The sequence below is a fragment of the Anastrepha ludens genome, chromosome 3 (genome assembly GCF_028408465.1).
Source record: "Anastrepha ludens isolate Willacy chromosome 3, idAnaLude1.1, whole genome shotgun sequence".
Classification (NCBI taxonomy): Eukaryota; Metazoa; Arthropoda; class Insecta; order Diptera; family Tephritidae; genus Anastrepha; species Anastrepha ludens.
The window spans coordinates 78914137-78933803 of record NC_071499.1 but is presented as its reverse complement, the minus strand read 5'-3'; the positions used below and the strand labels follow the sequence as shown (position 1 = coordinate 78933803).

Sequence of the window (19667 nt, the reverse complement as noted above, 5' to 3'; positions counted from 1 at the left end):
TTTTGTATTTATTAAACTTTTTTTATTACTTTTTAATGCTGAATTGGGTGTGAAACATATTATTTTTCATACCACCAATGCCTTTGAATAACTGAGTTCTTGAATTTATAACTGAAATTCTGTGTCTTTAAATTCTGAAAAACTGTTTGAATTGTTTAAAAGCTATTCACTTGCGCGCACTATGTATAATGCCACTTTGCATTTATACCATGAAATTGTTAAACATCTTTGTATTGCCCTAAGTTGCTAACAAACCGCAATTCACTCACACAAACGCACTTGCTTGTTCACTTGCTAACTAAATACTAGAATATTTCGCTATCACTTCGGCTTCGCCTTGCCTTTGTACTTAACACTACTCGGTACTGCATTCGCGTGGCGCTGCGGTGCGACTGAGCGCTGCCATGGCACATCCTTAGCTTTTAAATTAAAACTGCTGAGAGCTTTTTTTTAGACGCGTGTAAGCCATATGGAGCCATCAAGTAGAAGTAGAAGCAGAAGCAACAGTAACAGGAATGACAATGATACTGGCCAATATTTGTATATATCTACAAACATACCGACATACACACTAACAGCGCACAATGTTTACAAGAATTGGTTGCTCTAGTGGCAGCAAGCAGAGCAAAGCGATGTCAGGCCAAGTAAGCCATTTTGGTATCCTTGTTGGCTTGATGAGTGTGCGGATGAAGGGTGGAGTGGAGTGGAGTTTGTTTGGTATGGTGTATTGAAAGTGTGATAAAGAATTTGTATGCGCATGTTTTCTGGGCGATGTTATTATGGCCAATTAATAGTAAGCACTCTACAATTGGCAACCCGCGTGAAATGGGAACTAATTTTTTCCTTACTAATACTTTTTGAAAAAATTAACTGGTTTTGAAAACTTTATAAACATTAATATTCCAAATAATTGATATAAATAAATAATTAATGCAGCATTATCCTGCAGCTGAATCAAATGCCCATATTTCTTCAAAGAAGAGGCTGGCGCCGGTGTAACAGTGAATGGCGAACGCTATCGCGCCATGAAACGGCTTTTTGATGCCGGAAATTGAAGCGCGTGATCTCCACAACATTTGGTACTTACAAGATGGCGCTACTTGCCAAAAATCAATTTATCTCTTGTCCCGGACCAGTGGATTGACCACGATCGGTGATATCACACCTTTGGAAAATTATTTGTTAGGGCATGTAAAGTCTAAATGCTTTGTGGATGAACGAGCTTCGATTGAGTTATAGGAAACCAACATCACTAACGCTTTTCACGATATACAAACCGAAGTCCTTCAGCGAGTCATTCAAAATTGGTGTTTACGGATGGCCAAATTACGTCGCACTTACGGCCAACATTTCACAAAAATAATAAAGTTTGCCAAACCAATTTGAATATTCGTTGTTTTATTTCAATTTAAAATCCGATATCTCTAAATTGACCTCTCTTTACATTAGACTGCATCATCTTACAAGAGTAACAAGAGTTTAAAGTCAGTTTTGAAAAAAATTGTGTTTTTACCCGAATATATAATTGGCCCTTACTCCCTTTACTGGGTGTTTGGCGAACTCTTTCTATTATTTATGGCGTGCGTCTTGAAGATGTTCCACAAATAGAGAGATGTACAGTTTTAAGCCGACTCCGACTTTGTTCTATGAAGAGCTTTTTCATGGCAGAAATACGCTTGAAAGATTGCCATTGCTTGCTAGTCACGCACCCAACTATTTGGCTGCGGCGGTGGTTATACCAAACAGAAATATGGTTAGAATTTTTGTATTATAATTTCGTAGCTAATTTCATAGGATTTGTTATTTGAATAAGATATCTAGCATATCTCCGCCGCGGCTACGAGTTACATGGTACATTCGAGCAGCCCAATAAATCGATTCTTAAGCGCGCTGTATGACGAAATCCACTATTTTTGCGTAAAATTTTTGCGCAAATGACTTAAAACTGTTTTATGGTTGACCTCTAAATCCTACTATTACTCCTACGATTACTAACATGATAGTCAGCATCGATTATTTCTGTGATTTAATTGACATTTTCGACATATTCCTCAACATCCAACCTTAATATCTGAACGGAATCGACGAATTGCTGTTACAGTATCGGCACCATTAACATCATTCACAATTTCAGCGGCCTGGCTTGCACTTTCAAAGAAAACGTGTAAAATCTACCGAATTTTCTCTTTGCTCACTTCCATTGTTAACAACTTGTAACTCACAACTGAATGGAGTAAACAAACATTTTTTAGTTTGAAATGTCACCTTGACAACGAGTATGAACTTTAAATTGTTTGATCGATGCTTTACGAGGTATCGATTTGTCGAGAAAATAATTGATTTCTTTTTCACCAAACTGTTTTATAAAAAAACTAATAGTATATATATATAATTGGCGCTGACACTCTTTTTGGATGTTTGGCCGAGCTCCTCGTCTTATTTGTGGAGTGTGTCTTGGTGTTGTTTCATAAATGGAGGGACCTACAGTTTCAAGCCGACACCGAACGGCTGATATTTTTTATGAGGAGCTTTACGCGAAGGTTTGCCATTGCCTGCCGAGGGGCGACCGCTATTAGAAAAAACTTATTCTTAATTTTTGGAGTCTCACCGAGATTCGAACCTATGTTCTCTCTGAACTCCGAATGGTAGTCACGCACCAATCCATTCGGTTACGGCGGCCGTCATGCCAAACAAATTATTACTTTTGAATGCTTTTTTTGCTAAATAAAAAAATGAATTTTAAGTGTATTTGAATGTTGTAACAATCGCTAAAAGCTCCGGCCGAGATCTAAATAACTAAAATATAAATCGAAAGTGAAATATTAAATCACAAACTGAAAGTGTGCTATTTTTGCGTGTCGCAGTTCTGTTTTAGGAGCACAGCTGTACAATTACCTAAAGTGCGACCACTTGGACACAACTTAACTATGTGTATATCGAGCAAATACGTATAGGTTTGAAAAGCGACCGACCGACCGTTAAATTATTTGGACATTGTTCATACAAAAGAAATACTGAAGCATGGTTAGTGGGGGTAGGAGTGTGAAAATTATTCTGTTGCCAAATCTAAAAAAAATACAAAGAAACGCGCTCAATTTGTTTTATGTACTCGTATACCGATTTCCTTTATGAAATCTGTTTAATTGAATTTAATTTTTTTAAGCATAACTTATTTAATTCATAAAGATAACGTTTTCAAATGTGTGGCAACTCTCTAAAAAAATATTTTCAAAATTTTTCTTACTTCCCAAATATTTTTTCGCTTGCACTCGTTCTGTAACATTCCAGTTTACTCAGTGTGCTTTACTTTCTATTCAGGACTTACGCCTGTATTTTTATTTTTTCAAACTAGTGGCAACACTCTTTCATAATGGCTTGCAATAATATTTCTTAAATTTTCTTCAATTAACTTTTATTAAATTTAATTATACCGTTTTTTAATTAACCACATTCAAAATTGTTTTAAGAACTACAATTTTCAAACCGCATTCATATTTCGTTTATTTAATCACAAATTTCAGGCAGATGACAACCCTATAAATATTTTCGAAAGTAAGATTTATCAAATCTCTTTGAACTTTGAGATTGTTATATTTTTTTATCTTATTATACAATAAACTTTAATTTAAATTTTCAAAAAGGTGGCAACCCCCAACATCTATTTTAGACCCTACTTTTAGATCCTTTTCATTTGACATCCGCATTGCTATATTTGATGAATCATATTAATTTCATTTAACTTTTTAAACAGATGGCAACTTTCAACCCAATATATGCAAAGAATTTCATAAAAATCGATACACAAATACCATAACAAGAGTTTTTTATGTATGAGATAATTCATGTGAAATGTGTGCATTAGTTTGTGCATAGATCCAACCTTGCGTTAATTGCTAATGCTTCGGCCGATTTGTGTAGAAGAGTGGCGAAAAAGCCGATCGCCGCAATATTTGCCACCATATTCAAATACTATAATTAATTTTAAATGCATAGTGACTCTACCAAAACAAATTTCAGCGCTATAATTCAATTACTCTGTGTTTTATTTAAATACACAATTTTTTTGTCCCTACTGACTTAACATTACGTTAACATTATACAGTAGCACTATGCCTTGCCTGTTTTTGCCATTCGAAATTTTTGATTTTTATAGCACCTAATTGCATTTGTTTTCATGGGGAGTCCATTAGTAAAAACATCTGCTTAAAGTTGTTTACTTACTTACACTTTCCCGATTGGAATACTAACATATATTTACACATATGCATATACAATATTTATGCGTACACTTGTAAACAAATTTTACATACCGACAGCTGTCTTACACTAGACAGGTTTAAGCCTATCTCGTGTGCGATAGCACATGTTTTTTTATTACGCTGATTGGCTGTGATAATGAAAAGGTGATAGCTGGTAAACATACATATGTACATACGCATGTACATTGATAACGGGTTTTTTTAAGGCCAATATTTGGGTTTTACTGGCTTTAGAATATTTAAGGGTTTTGCGGTCACTCAATAGCAAAAAATGTTCAGTATAATTTTGTGCGAAGATAACCAGCCTCCCAATTTTCTATCGTAGCTGGATTCTTAACATAAACCAGTAAGTTAACTTTAATCCCATGTCGATAGTCGTTCGTGTCCGGCCCGTTTTTTAAACAACTGCACGTGCATGTTTCATACCATTTGTTTAGGATAAAATATTATTAAGAAAAAAAATTTTGAATATTAATCGGATATGTGTAGTTAAAGCTAATATAGAAGATACCTTATGATTTTTATTCTAATTTTCTGTTGGCGTTGAGTAGTAGAAAAAAGCACAGACATATTGACATGGACTTAAGGTGTCAAATGGAACGGCATGGGATTAGAGTTAATATATACGAGCATATGCGCAAAAAAAATCCAAAACACATGACTGGGCCATTTCTTGAGATGATTCTGGCTCACAAAGTTCGTTTATTGGCCCAATGAAATGCCGGGTTTACGCGCTATAAGGCAGTATGGACCACTTTTTTGGAATCGTTATTGACATTTTTAGTTTTGAAAAGGTATCTGCTTTCGAGAGTCGCGTGGGGATTATTAATTTCTGAAATTACTGTACCAGTTGGTTCTTATACGGCTGTGAATCAAGATGTTTTCTTTCTTGTAGTGAGCGGTTAGAGGAGAAATTTTGAGGTAATACTCGTACATCGAATCGACGGTTTTTGTCTTCAGCTACATTCACTTCCTCAGAGTCAACTCAGAGTATTCAATACAAGCATCAAATCTATTCTCATATATAGATCCGAAACTTGGAAAGTGACTGTCGTGATCTGCAATAAGCTACAAGCTTTCGTAAAAAATGCCTCCGAAAAATCTGCCGAAATTTCTGGCCAGTTACCATCACAAACGAGAATCTTCACGCTCTAACAAGCAACATATCCACTAATCTGTAGATGAAAAAGAAAAACTATTGCTGGATTGGCCACACGTTGCGTAAAGAGCAAAAAATGCTTTTGAATGGAATCCACAAGGTAAAAGTGGTCGTGGTTGCCCAAAGAGGAGGTGGGTACCCACTGAGTGTGAATAATTCGATTCCTGGAGTCAAATTAGGTACTATGCGTATGATAGAAGTCGTTGGAAGAGACTAGTTTCCGCCATATGCTCTAAGAGCGACACATCTTCTAAATTTATGCACGCATTTTTGAATTCTTACTGTTTGTATACTTTTAAGATGTTCCAGGGATTATTCCTTACATAATATACATTCACTTCCCCAGCGATGATGTCTTCATACATCTGGTATACATCTGGCAAGAAGTCGTGTTGGATGAATCTTATTTATGAGAGTGAACGGAAATATAAATTGCGCCATCGAATTGCGTTTAATTTACCCCGATGTTCGAGTATGCACCTCGTAATATTGGCGAGTTGCTAGGTACGTGAAGTTTCGAAAGAAATATTTAGCGCTTTCTAAACGGTTTGCAGGTGTAAGGCTTTGGAAGACAATCCACCATAGTAGGTATACTGTATAGAAATGTCAAAAATGTGTTTATAGTACTTGGATAACTGGTTTGTTACACACACAAAAAGACACACAGAAGTTTCTGTACGTCTAAAAAAACACCAGTTACAAACGATTTGTTATCATGCATGCGGTCATTCCTACTAAGTGTTGTGCGTATCTGTGAACTACATGTACATATGTATCTCACAGATATACGCTCGTATACACTAGTTGAATGATAGCAACTATGCATGCCCACATTGCTGTATGTACATACCCATACAATAATATACTCAGCTCAGCTGGTGATCGACGTTGCAAAGCCGTATCGTAAATTTGATTTATTGCTAGATACTCGTCTGTGTATATGGGAATATGCATGTGTGTGTATTTGTTAAAAAGCAAAAACAATGTGCCATGCGAAATTGTGCAAGTGGAGCCAATCTTATTTAGTACAAATACTTATCAGGGATGGTTATAATTATAAATCAAATAATTTAAATTAAAGTTTATTCATTGATAGCCAATAACAGCTTAAGTCGACTTCAGAAAGAATTGAGTTATAAAGGGTCTTTTAAAAGTCGCGCTTAGATGTTGTTTTCAAATAAAAGATGTACAAATTTATTTTCTTTCCGGTTTTACTATTTTTATTCAAACCACGGCTCCTAACAATTATATGTGAAAGTAACATCATTTAACTTAAAATTTTCTCGCTTCTAATTCCATACATAAATCCTTGTTAGCTTATTCATATAGACTTATATATATGTACAGTGCGGTACTCGAAGTGCAATCAATTTCAGACCGCTCGCGCATCTGAGCATCTGCCTGTGCATCAGCTGTCTGTTAGTTGGCTAAATGACACTCCGGAGTGGTGTTTATAAGCGTGCGGAAACATTTTGCCAAGAGTAAACGCGAAAAAAAAATCAGTAATGGATTTCAAACGTAATAGTGTGATTGCATTATATTTGGCTGGAAAATTACAACCAGCGTTTGTTCGTGAGCTCGAGCACCTTAAAGTAAATAAAGTTTTTGTTTATCACACCAATACTCGTTACAACTCGTTACAATGATACCTGTAGCATCGCGAAACGGTATGGAGATGGTCATCAAAGCACTGCAACGACACGTGAAATGGTTCAAAAAGTGAAAAGTAACTTGAGCGAAATCCACGACGAAGTGCCAATCAAATGGCGAAAGAACTGAAAATATATGACCGTAGCATCCGCCGCATACTGAAAAATGATCTCAAAGTCAAGCTTTACAAGATCCAAAAGGCGCATGATCTCACACCAAAGCAGCACAAGCCTGACTTGAGAAAACGAAGGAGTTACTTCGCGTGGCGGAAAGCAGTCAATTTCCGAACATTGTGTTTTCTGACGAGAAAATTTTTCAAATTGAGCAATTCGTAAACTCCTAAAGGCTTGGGTTTATTTGACCGACCATTCATACGAGAATTTGAGTCATCGATTGGCCATCAGGAGGCAGCTTCCGCCACAGGTAATGGTTTTGGCCGCTGTAATCGCAGATGGGCGCTCTCCAATCGTTTTCATTGACAATGGTGTCAAGGTAAATGCGAAACACTATCGGTAAAGTATTCTGAAGGCTGGTTTGAAGCCGTGGGCAGACAAACGTTTCGATGGCAGACCATGGACGATTCAGCAGAACTCGAGTGAATCAAGAATGGCTAAAAAACAACGTTCCGAACTTCATAACGTCCACACAATGGCTCTCAAATTCACCAGATTCTTTGGGCCATTTTGGAGAGCATGGGCCGTACTAAAAGAATCAAAGAGGGGCTGAAAAAAGTAATTGTCTGCGAGTGGGCCAAAATACCTTCAAGTCACATTCGGGCAACTTGAGATTCATTTATAGACCGTCTCAAGGCTATAGTCAAGGCAAAAGGTGGTCATATCGAGGAAAAGTAAATTGATATTTAATTTTTTATTTTTTTCACACATTTTTTACTATGAATTGAATAAAAGTAGTTTTCCAAATTAAATGTATGCCCTTTTTAATTGGTTACACTTCGAGTGGCGGACCTTGTATATACTCGGAGATATGCCATTATCTGCCGAGGGGCGACCGCTATTAGAAAATAATTTTTCTTCATTTTGGTGTTTCGCGGAGATTTGAGCCTCCGAATTCTGAATGGTAGTCAGGCACCAACCCATTCGGCTACGGTGGCCGCTTTTACTTTCCCTAAAATGTATTTTAGTGGAGTTACATCACATGATCAAGGTGGGCAGTTTATGTCACTATTAGAACGTAATAATGTAATGTTTTCTCGTATTGCGTGACTAGTGGCTCCATCCTGTTGAAAATAAAGATCGCCTATGTCTATTCCTTCAAGCTCAAGTTTAACAGTTCATTTTTGTAGGTCTAACGACTCTTCTGAAATTACTCGAGTGTTTTCTTTTTCTCAGATGTGGCAACTTTATTTGTTGACAAATCCATCCAGTGTGAAATCAGCTTCATCGCAAAGACGATTTTTCGTGGAAAACCAGTATTGCTTCCAAAAAACCAATTCACGATATGCGTTGATAACACAAGGCAGCAAAAAAAATCTGCGGCAATAATTTTGTTAATGGTTTTCATTAGCACTTGTATTATATATATTGAGTATGAAATTACATTTTTTGAATTGACTCTGGTTCTTGAGATAAACGCAAAATTAAAAATTACTAAAGAAATTTAAAGTGCCCTCCTACAGTTGCACTAATTTGATTAAACCTAACTACGGTTTCGTTATCTGTTTGCATATTTAGGTACAACACTTTCACTTATTTGCTGTTAGACTCAGAAGCTATCAGTTAGTGTCATTTTTCAGTTTTAAAGAAATTGTTGTCTCGAAAATATGAGTTCGTCACGAAAACCTTGTGTTAACGATTGCAACAGTTTTTGTTATATATGTGGCAAATTGTGTTCGCAAAAGCAAAGAAAACAGATCACAGAGTTTGTGAAAACAACCTACCAAGCATACTTTGGGATAAAGTATGTACAAAAGAATAAATATTGGGTGCCCAATATTGTGTGTAAGTCTTGTGTAGAATCTTTGCGATACTGGAGCCAAGGAGGACGTAAAGGGCTTCAATTCGGAGTACCGATGATGTGGAATGAGCCAACGAATCATTTTAATGACTGTTATTTCTGTGCAGTAAAAGTGAAAGGTACAAACCGTTTTAAGAAACGGAATTGGGTTTATCCTAATATTAAATCAGTTAGACCCCCAGTATTGCACAGTGATAATTTACCAACTCCTGTGTTTACAGGACCATCTTCTGCTAACTGTAATGACATTGAAATGTTAGAGAATTCTGACAATCAAGCAAGCAGCAGTGAAAGCGAGTTCGAAGAAAGTAGTTGTATGAAACAAGGATTTTCGCAAGCAGAGCTTAGCGACTTGGTTCTGCCGAAATTCTTGCTTCAAGACTAAAAGAAAAACAATGTCTTCAACCTGGCGTTACCATCACATTCTTTAGGACCAGAGAGCAAGAACTTCTTCCTTTCTTTCAAGAAGAATACAAGCTTGTATTTTGTAACAATGTTTCTGGTCTGTTAAATTGTATGGGGCATCCTGAATATAATCCTGAACATTGGAGACTTTTTATAGATAGCTCAAAAAGAAGTCTGAAATATGTATTGCTGCACAATGGAAATAAATTTGCTTCGGTTCCAATTGGTCATTCAACGAAACTAAAAGAAGAATACCAAAATATTAAAATTGTTTTAGAAAAGATTTCATACGCACAACATCAATGGTCAGTATGTGTGGACTTAAAGATGGTGAATTTTTTATTAGGTCAACAAGGTGGGTATACTAAATACCCCTGTTTCATATGTCTATGGGATAGTCGCGCAAAAAAAGAACATTGGACTAGAAAGGTTTGGCCTTTGAAAGAAAATATGGAGGTAGGAAAAGCAAATGTGGTTCATGAACCACTGATAAGCCGAGAAAATATTCTTCTTCCACCACTTCACATCAAGCTTGGGCTAATGAAACAGTTTGTCAAAGCCCTTGATAAGACCGGTGACTGTTTTAAATATGTGTGTCAAAAATTTCCGTCTTTAAGTATGGAAAAATTAAAATCAGGTGTCTTTGATGGGCCACAGATCCGTACTCTTATAAAAGACATTGAATTTATAAACCATATGTCACAAATTGAATCTAAAGCATGGCTAAGCTTTGTCTTAGTAGTCAAAAATTTTTTGGGGAATCATAAGGCACCAGATTACCAAAAACTAGTTGATGAAATGCTTCGAAATTTCTGCAGTTTAGGAGCTAATATGAGCATTAAATTGCATTTCCTTCATAGCCATTTGGACAAATCCCCGAAAAACTTGAGCGATTATAGTGAGGAACAGGGAGAACGGTTCCACCAGGATATAAAAATAATGGAAGAAAGGTACCAAGGTCGATGGGACTGCCACATGATGGCACACTACTGCTGGACCTTATTAAGGGATTGTCCTAAGCAAAACCATAACAGAAAAGCCAACAGAAAAACTTTTTTGTAATGTTTTTAAATTATTTAAGTTACCTGCAAATATATATTTTTGTCATTGTATAATTTTTAATGAAATATATTAATAAAAATATTTTTTTAGTGCATATTGGTATTTTAATACGGGTTTTTTCAGTGAAATAGATAATAGTCTTTATCTCAAAAACTAGAGTCAATTTGAGAAATCTAAAATTTTTCTAGTATTCAGCACACTAGTCTCACACAGAATTGACTTAAACCAACCCTGCCGCAAAATGACTGTTCCCCAGTGTAATGTTCTCTTGGCTTCAATTGATGTGTTGATTAAATTTTGTAAAATCCGCCAAATAGTCGATTCATGAGAACGTCGACATATAAGCGTTGAATGCTGTTCTGCAACACTGTGCGCTACAGGTGCAATATTTTCAGCAGAATGTCTAGTTCTTAGTCTATCAGTCCCTTTTCTACCCTCGACAGAAACAGAACCAGTTTCTTCATATTTTTTCTCCAACCTTTGAATTGTCGGCTAATTCCGACGATTATTTCCACAAAAAAATCACCAATTTTCCGAACGACAATTCCATGACAATTCCGAAGAACGACAATTTTCATAACAAGTTTCAATAATTTTACCGCGTAAAATTGTACGTTTGTCAAACAACAAATGTCAACGATGATATAAAAAAGGTTTCGACTAGGAACTATTCACTACTAACATCTAAGCGTCACGTTTGAAAAACCTTTATATTAACTTATAATCTCTGCCTACTTTCTTTTAAGTTTTTAGTAAAAACCTGGTGATTTAACTTATTCGCTTTCGAGTGATCTACAAATATTTGCTTTCGTTGTACTTTGTAACATGAGCGATTCTGTGTCAAGCGACCCAAGTATTTTGGACATTGTTGTCAATTCTTCCAAGACTTTGTGTATTTGTAGGCTTGAGTACAACAAGAAGTAAACTGAAAGACTTTGGGAATTTTGTTTTAATTTTTCCTTACTTTTTTCTTACTTTTAATTAATAGCTGAGACTATGCTTAGTAACCCCAGCAGATTTCAAAATGGGACTCCCATAATTTTTCGACTTATATTCAAATACCTACAGCGATTTGACCAACTAAAGTGTAAAGGAATGTTCATATATGGAATTACCCAGTACTTGAGCATCAAGCCATTTGAATTCGAAGACCGAGTACAGCTTCTCCTTCATATTTCCCAGTTGCTGTTGTTGTTGTAGCAGTATCTTCCAGTGTTTCCCAGTGATAATGGTCGCTTTGTTTAAATAATTTAAATTTTTTTTTACTTCACGTCGAGTATCGTAACAAAGTGGTGCTGGATCAGTGTTGCAAAAAAAAAATGCAGGTTTAGAAATACTGCCCTTTCAGCAACACTTATTGCGTAAATTTTCAGACAAAGCATTTCTTTTTGTGTAGTAAATACGAGTATAAATTTGGATATGAATCGAAGTGGCTTTATAAGTTAATATGACTTTTAAAAATACAGTAAAAGAAGCCAATTTTGGACTAGGTTATTTTTTTTTATAAATTATGTATAAAAAATGGCCTGGTCCGAACTCTTCAAGTCTTTGACCGTGTTTGGCATGATGGCTTACTCTATAAAATAAAGGACACCCTTCGAATAAATTATTACATATTTATTAAGTCCTACCTTGAAAATCGATGTTTCTTTGTCAAACAAGCCGAGGAACAGTCTGAACTATGTGAAAGTTCAGCTGGTGTACCCCAAGGCAGTATTATGGGCCCCTTCCTATACTTGCTATACACATACGATCTACCTGCTTCTGAATAAATAATAGGGGGAACGTTTGCGGATGATATTGCCGTACTCAATATTGACTCCCACCCCCATATGGCCTCCCACAAACTACAGAAAGGCCTTGATACTTACTCAGCTGATGATCTCAAACACCCCTTATTATATCACAAATGCAAAAATTCATCGTGATCTCAAAGTACCCACAATAACTGAAGAAATATGAAAATATGCCACGTTACACAACACATGACTCCAATCGCACTCAAATCCTCTTGCCACAGAAATAATTGCAAATCCCATAGCCTTCACCAGACTCAAAAAACGTATCGCAACAAAGAAATGGATTAAAAAAGTACAATTTATATATTACAATATATATTCTTGATATGAATCGAATTGCATTGTAAATATTATATAATTTTTATTTGGGCTCTAGTGCTGGCTATCGAATTATTTAGCAGGTGTAAAATATATTCAGATTCCTATAAATATAATAATAATATTCAAAGAAAAATGCTATTTTTTAATATAAATGATCGGTTATATATTTCATTATAAAGAGGAAGGTATGCCGTTTATAGTGTAAAATAGCATCAGGCAAATGACCACCACGTCCCCGCTTACAGGACAATATTCTTTTCAAGAAATTTTCCATAACCGAATTTCAAAGTGGTTGCCCTATGTCATCGGTAGTCTCACGTATTCCATCTTTGAGGTCTTGAATCGACCCTGGGCTGTTGGCGTAGATCTTCTCTTTCAGTTCGTCCCAAAGAAAAAAGTCACAAGGTGTTAAACCAATTGTGATCACCTCTTCGAGAGATAAGAAAACTTTTCCCGTAAAAGATCAATGATTTCGTTGCTTGTGTGGCACGTAGCGCCGTCTTGTTGAAAATAAATGTTGTCCACATCAATACCATCCAATTCTGGCCATAAAAAATCATTAATCATTTCTCGATAGCGATAGATAACACCTGTTTTTGGAAAACCCTTATAAAGGAGGTATACGTTAAGTGGAAAATATGACTGCGGCCACAGATTTTGCGATAAACGAAGTTTTTGTTAAATAAAATTTTATATGTTTTGATTTTTATTTATTCGCTCACAACAATAATTTATTTATTCTTATTTTTTTATTAATTATTAATTAAGTGAATTAGTCTGTAAGAACATTTTTTGTATACTGAAGTAAATAAATAAATAAATAAATTATATAATGATGAACTTTTTATTTTAACTCTGCTTTTTATGCCAGAGTATTTTTCGATATGTAAGCTCTTAGTTTAAGTAAATCAATGCATAATGTTGCATATTCTTGTACATACATATTGCCAATTTTATTATCTTCACATGCACATACACACTTAAGAGCCCATTATTTTCCTTTTGCTCGCGGTGCAAAGTGATAATCTACTTAAAAGCAGTGAATTTAAACGCGATTTTCATTTTTTATTACAACGCTGAGTTTTGTATTTTTCACGAAAGCGACCCCACATGTATGTGTACACGAAAGAGTTAACACACGATAAAATAAGTTTATATGATGCATATGTGTGTATGTATGCATGCATGGCTCTATATGTATTGGGCAAATAAACACGCCTCTCCCTCTATATGTGTGTATATATGCGCTAAGTTATGCTTGCCGGCCTAGCTAGAAGCAGCAACAACCTGTGGACTTAATGTGGCTAGTCGGTGTGGCCGCATAAGCCAACATGGCGTATGAGTGACTTTTTATTGTTCCATGCACGCCCGCCAAATAACCATTTAGTTATAGCATGTTGTCGCTTACCCTCCACTTCATTGCGTGCGTGCTGCCTCTTGTGTATCTACAGAAATGCACTCCACTAATTCGAAATTATAGCCTTTCTATTTTGTTATCAAAACAATTCAAGTTTTCGCACAAAGGCTAATAAAAACAATACAAATAAAATAGACATAGAAATAAAACAGTAGGAGTGGTGAAAATATGGTGTCAACAATTTGTAAATTGTCTCTTTGCCATTTGGCATTAATTTTTCTTTAAGTTGGTTTACGTATGTAAGTACCATTTTTTCTCTGTTTTTTCTAGACATTTTCTTTTTCTATCTACATACATAGATGTATGTATTCTTTGATTTTCTTAAATAATATTATTTATTTTTAGCACTTCGCGCGCCAGTGTTGATTTATTTTGGTTTTTGACGTCACAGTTATTTCAGTGGCAAGAGGTTTTACTCTCTGTTTCTTTGGGACATAAATAAATGATTTTAAATGCCAGTGCTTTATCATACGTTTTTTGTTGGCGGTTTTGACTGCTGGCGGTATAAAGCAGATATAGGACATCCCTCCGATTACTGCAAACATGTGTCGTGGATTAGTCTATGTGATGCTGTTATTAACCTCCTGGCGACAACAAATCAATTTATCACTATGCGGGCTGGCAAATACTCGCATGAGCTAGCGTATATGCATACATATCTATGTACATATTTACATACGTATGACCGTGCGTGAGGGTGAGGGTAACACTCTTTCTGTGATAATATCTCGGACAGGAGACTTTTATTTATTTTTTATTTATTAAATAAGTTGGTTTGGCAATTATTAAAAAAATTAGTTTTAAAGAACCAAAGTTATAATATTATTCTAGTGTAAGGTAAAATTCTAGTGTAGGGTAAAATTAAGGGATACAAAAATCCAACTTTTGCGTTTTTTTTTGTTTTCAGTTAAAAACAGTTGCGAAAACAAAAAACAAATTAACGCTTTAAAGCGTAGTAGAGACATTTCCAGTTTTTTTAATAAAACCATTTTCAAATCAACGGGCGTCAGGCAATGCTAAAATTTGCGTGATAAGATTTAGGGTCTTTTGCTTCTCTATCCACGGGCATGGTCGTTTATTTTGGATTAAATTACTGCATGGACCGGATAACTTGTTTAGCTTTTAACTCATTTTTCTGTGAACTTGACCAGGTCTCGCTGACCACTTCTCGCTGAGATATCGAATCGAAAAGAATCGTTTCGTCTTTGATTATCGATAATCAACTAATGATTGCAGAGAATTTTTTAAACTGGTTTCGAGAATTTGAAAAATTTTCTTTCCGCATCGATCATCGTTATTTCTAAATTTTTTTTAATTTTTCACATAAATTTGATAAAGCAAAAAACAAAAAAAGGGTTTCCATGATTTTTTTTAAACCAAACACTCAATTCCAAGTATTATTTAATAAAATGAGTTTTACGAGTATCCACAAAAACCATACAAAGTTTCATCTAATCATTTTTTTTGTTTCATTCTATTGAAATTTCAAAAAACTAAAGGACTACGTTTTTTGCTCTTAGACGAAGCAGAAATGCAATTTTTGGGCAAGCAGTGTTCAAATTTATCAAAAGAAAAAAAGTTTTACTAAATTTTTAAATTCAAAAAAATTTTCTTTTGTGGTAATGCTTATTTTCCCCTAATAATTTCAGGACATGCCAGGCCAGGATTACCCTTCTTATAATCGGGTGTGAGTGTTTTTTTTTAATTCTTAATAGAGTTATTCTCTTTACAGGCAGACTAATGGATGAAAATACAAAAATTTTCTTTACATGGGATATAGCGCACTAATAATATAGGAACTGAATTTCAAGCAATTTGGCGTTGATACCGCCAAAGACATGATTTCGAAGGTTGAATCCGACCCAACATTCTTCAAACGTATCATAATAGGGAGAAGACATCAGGGGAGTGAGTGGAGAGCTCCGAATGAACAAAAATCGGGAAAATCACGTCGCTTTCAGTCAAAAAACGATGCTCACGATTTTTATGGACTACAACGGTATTGTACACCACGAATTTTTGCCAGAAGGCCAGGCAGTTAATAAGGAAAAGAAAGGATTTGTGAGAAAACCACTCGTGGAGTCTGCACCATGATAACGCACAGTGCCATCTATATTAATGAATTTCTGGCCAAGAACGAAATGAATACCAGCTAACAGCCAGCGAATTCACCTGAAATGGCTCCCTGCCATTTTTTTCTATTTGATGGACTCAAAAACATATCATGGGGAGCATGTTTTAACACACGAAAGGAAGCCATGAAAAAGTCGAAGACGACTCTGATGGCTATACCGAAAATAGAGTTCCAGAAATGTTTCGAGAGCTGGCATAAGGGCATTACAGTTGATGGCGAGTACTTTGAAAGCGATAATATTACTTCTGAGGAATAAACTTGTATTTTGAATTTTCTGAATACGTTTCGAGAACTTTCTGAACGAGGTGGTATTTTCAAACTTGCTAAGTTACTTGCAAGCTTTCCAGCTTACCTTCAAAGACAGTACATTTTGACTCATGCAGCAAGTAAATGTAGAAAAATTTAAACATTGGGCAATTGAAAATTAATATCCCTTTTCTTTTTTGTACGGCGGCCGCCGTAGCCGAATGGGTTGGTGCGTGATTGCAATTCGGAATTCACAGAGAGATCGTTGGTTCGAATCTCGGTGAAAGCAAAATGAATAAAAAACATTTTTCTAATAGCGGTCGCCCCTCGACAGGCAATGGCAAACCTCCGAGTGTATTTCTGCCATGAAAAAGCTCTACATAAAAAAAAATATCTGCCGTTCGGAGTCGGCTTGAAATTGTAGGCCCCTCCATTTGTGGAACAACATCAACACGCACACCACAAATAGGAGGAGGAGCTCGGCCAAGCACCTAACAGAAGTGTACGCGCCAATTATTTATTTTTTTTTTTTTGTTTTTTGTATAAATATGAAATCACAACTAAATAAGACCCAAATAATTAACTTCATAGCTTTGCATCGCTCCGATGAAAAGCAATTGCGACAGCAATTTTCGCTTCTGGAAACATTTTCGAAATGAATTTGCATTTGTCACATGCAACTTCCACTGGCCAACTGCAACTTGAGCTTTCGATGAGAATTGCATGTGTGGTTTCAGCATGGGGTAAAAAACCGCATCTGTTGCTTGTCTATGTATGTAGGTATGTATTTATGTACATATGCACATGTGTAAATCCGAATATGTGAATGACGAAATGAAAACTTAAATACTTTAGTTCGTGAATTGATTCTTCCATTTAGTAGATTAAATTTTCTTGGATAAACTAATTATTTTCGCACACTCTCGTCACCCTTCAACAGATTTATTGCACCTTGAATTGATTTACATGCACGCAGTCTATCTATCCTGTATGAACAAATTTACATACATACACATATAAGCACATGTATGTAAAAGCAAATATTTGTTTATAAGCTTTTGCATATGTATTTTGTATATATTATATTTACATACATATATGTATATATATACACACGCCAGTGGCACATACAATAAAACATAAGTTGGTCATCAATGAACTTGAAACTGTTGCGCAAAATTTTTGGCGCAAAAGGGGGAAAATAAATCGTGGGTCATGCTAAGGCATCCCTTGGGGCACTCCTAACGTGGCAACAGACGATGAAAGCCGATAGCGAATAGCCGATGGGCAATGACCAATGGCGCGCAACAGGCGGTTCGCTAATTTATGAACTGGTTTGAGTTGCTGCGCATTTTTAGCAGCTGTTTGCACATTTTTTTCACTCACTGACATATGTTTGCTTTTTTTGCCTCGAATTACGTGCCCCAGCACGCCGAATGTGGCTTAAAATCAGAAGCAGCATACACTTTTTGTGGTTTTCAATTCACATACACATTTAACATGCATTTAACACATTTTTTTCGGTCTATACAAATTATTTCAAAGGGGCGGCATGTGGATGACGAGTTGCTAATCAATTGAAAAATATCACAAACTCACTCACGCCCGCTTGTTGTACGTACAATTGCTGAACTTGTACAAATATTGAGATGTATGCACTACAAATTTGAAATGTATTATACATATGGATTTGTATTTTAAGCAATATTTATTATTTAATTTTTTTTTTGTTTTGTTTTTTCTTTAAACGCGTATACGTACTTATGCTAGGCTGGTTTTTTTCAATATTGTGTTTATTTATATATTTTCTGGTTCTTGGACATTTAAAAAGTGCAAATCATTTTAATTTTTGAAAAGTGTACTTGTACTATACATACATATGTTTATGCGCACAGTCTTTTTTAGACTAAATATTTTCACTTAGTTTCAATTTTTAATTTTTCACTTTTCAAAATTTCACTCCTCTCATAATCTCAATGATTTATAAACATATGCATGTATGTATGTATGCATTTCATATAATACAATATTCCATATATGGTATGTACATTCTATTTTATAAACCAAATTATCTTTATTTTACTTTGGTTGTAGTTGCGTCAAACAAGCCAAACCAAACCAAACCGTTCAACCATTTCACTCGATTATCCGCAACCGACTGATTTGACGACGGCGCATCTCGATTTGGCCTAAAGGCGTATAGTCAGTCGTTGCCATTTTTGACGTTCGTGCTTTTGTTGTTACGGCTGATGCCACTTTTCTGAGTTGGCCACGCACTTGGCCATGATACACACACGCACACATATGTATGTATACGTGCGTGTATACCTAAATACATTCTTAGATAATACTTAGCGGGGTTGGTCGTTGCGCGCCCAAAGTGAAAATGTGTTCGGTTTTATTGCGTACGGTATGCATTTTAAGCTCTAAGATGTTTGTTTAATCATTTGCGAACGTGTATGAATCGTAGAACCGGCAGAGGCAATAAGTTGCTCGATACATATGCACATAGATACAACGCAATTTGGGAATTTAAATTTTTTGCTAATTGCTAATATTTTCTACAATTTTTTTCATATTTCAAACGTATGATTAACTAGATTAATTATAACGCTGGTCTGTAAAGATGGTTGTTTGGAATATTATCGAGATAAGTTGATGTTATATAATATTGTTGTTGTTGATGTTATATATGTATATATGCATTGGGTGTCTTTTTAGCTGCATGAGAACTATCGATATCTATAACTATGGTTTGACAGCTGAGAATGGCAAACTGTGTAGCCATTTCTATTCAGTAAGGTTTGGAAAGTCGTTTAAGGCAAGAACAACCCTTCCAAACGGTGGAAATTTACTTTGAAAAAAATAAATCTGTTCGTGAAGTTCATAAATCACTGGTCGGTACTTAATTATATTGAAATGAGAGAGGAGCTGCCGTTAAGGTGAATGGCGAGTGTTATCGCGCCATGCTGCCTACATTTTTTTTATCCAAAATTTAATAAGCTGAACTTCGACGGCATTTGGTTCCAAAAATACGGCGCAACTTGCTATGCAGCACGCTTAATAATATTCAAGCCACCATTGACGCCATACGGCGAAGTTTATTTGAAAAAGTAGTCAAACATTTTTCGTAGCCGTGGCGAACATATGCCGGATATCATATTAAAAAAAATACCATGTAATTATCTATCAGATTATATTAAAAAACAATTAATTCCAATAATATTTCTCTTTTTTATTA

General features: G+C 35.5%; 1 protein-coding gene across 2 annotated transcripts in view; it reads right to left on the bottom strand.

The window, feature by feature from the left end:
* LOC128858251 (neprilysin-1) overlaps window positions 1–18576 on the bottom strand; it is a 72899-nt gene extending 54323 nt beyond the window's left edge. Inside the window, exon 1 of one of the 2 annotated variants that reach the window (XM_054094368.1) lies at window positions 18510–18576. The gene's annotated coding sequence lies outside the window, so the exon portion shown is untranslated. Of the gene's footprint in view, window positions 1–18187 lie in introns of both variants that reach the window. The other variant, XM_054094367.1, reaches the window with a different exon arrangement.
* Window positions 18577–19667: the final 1091 nt, after the last annotated feature.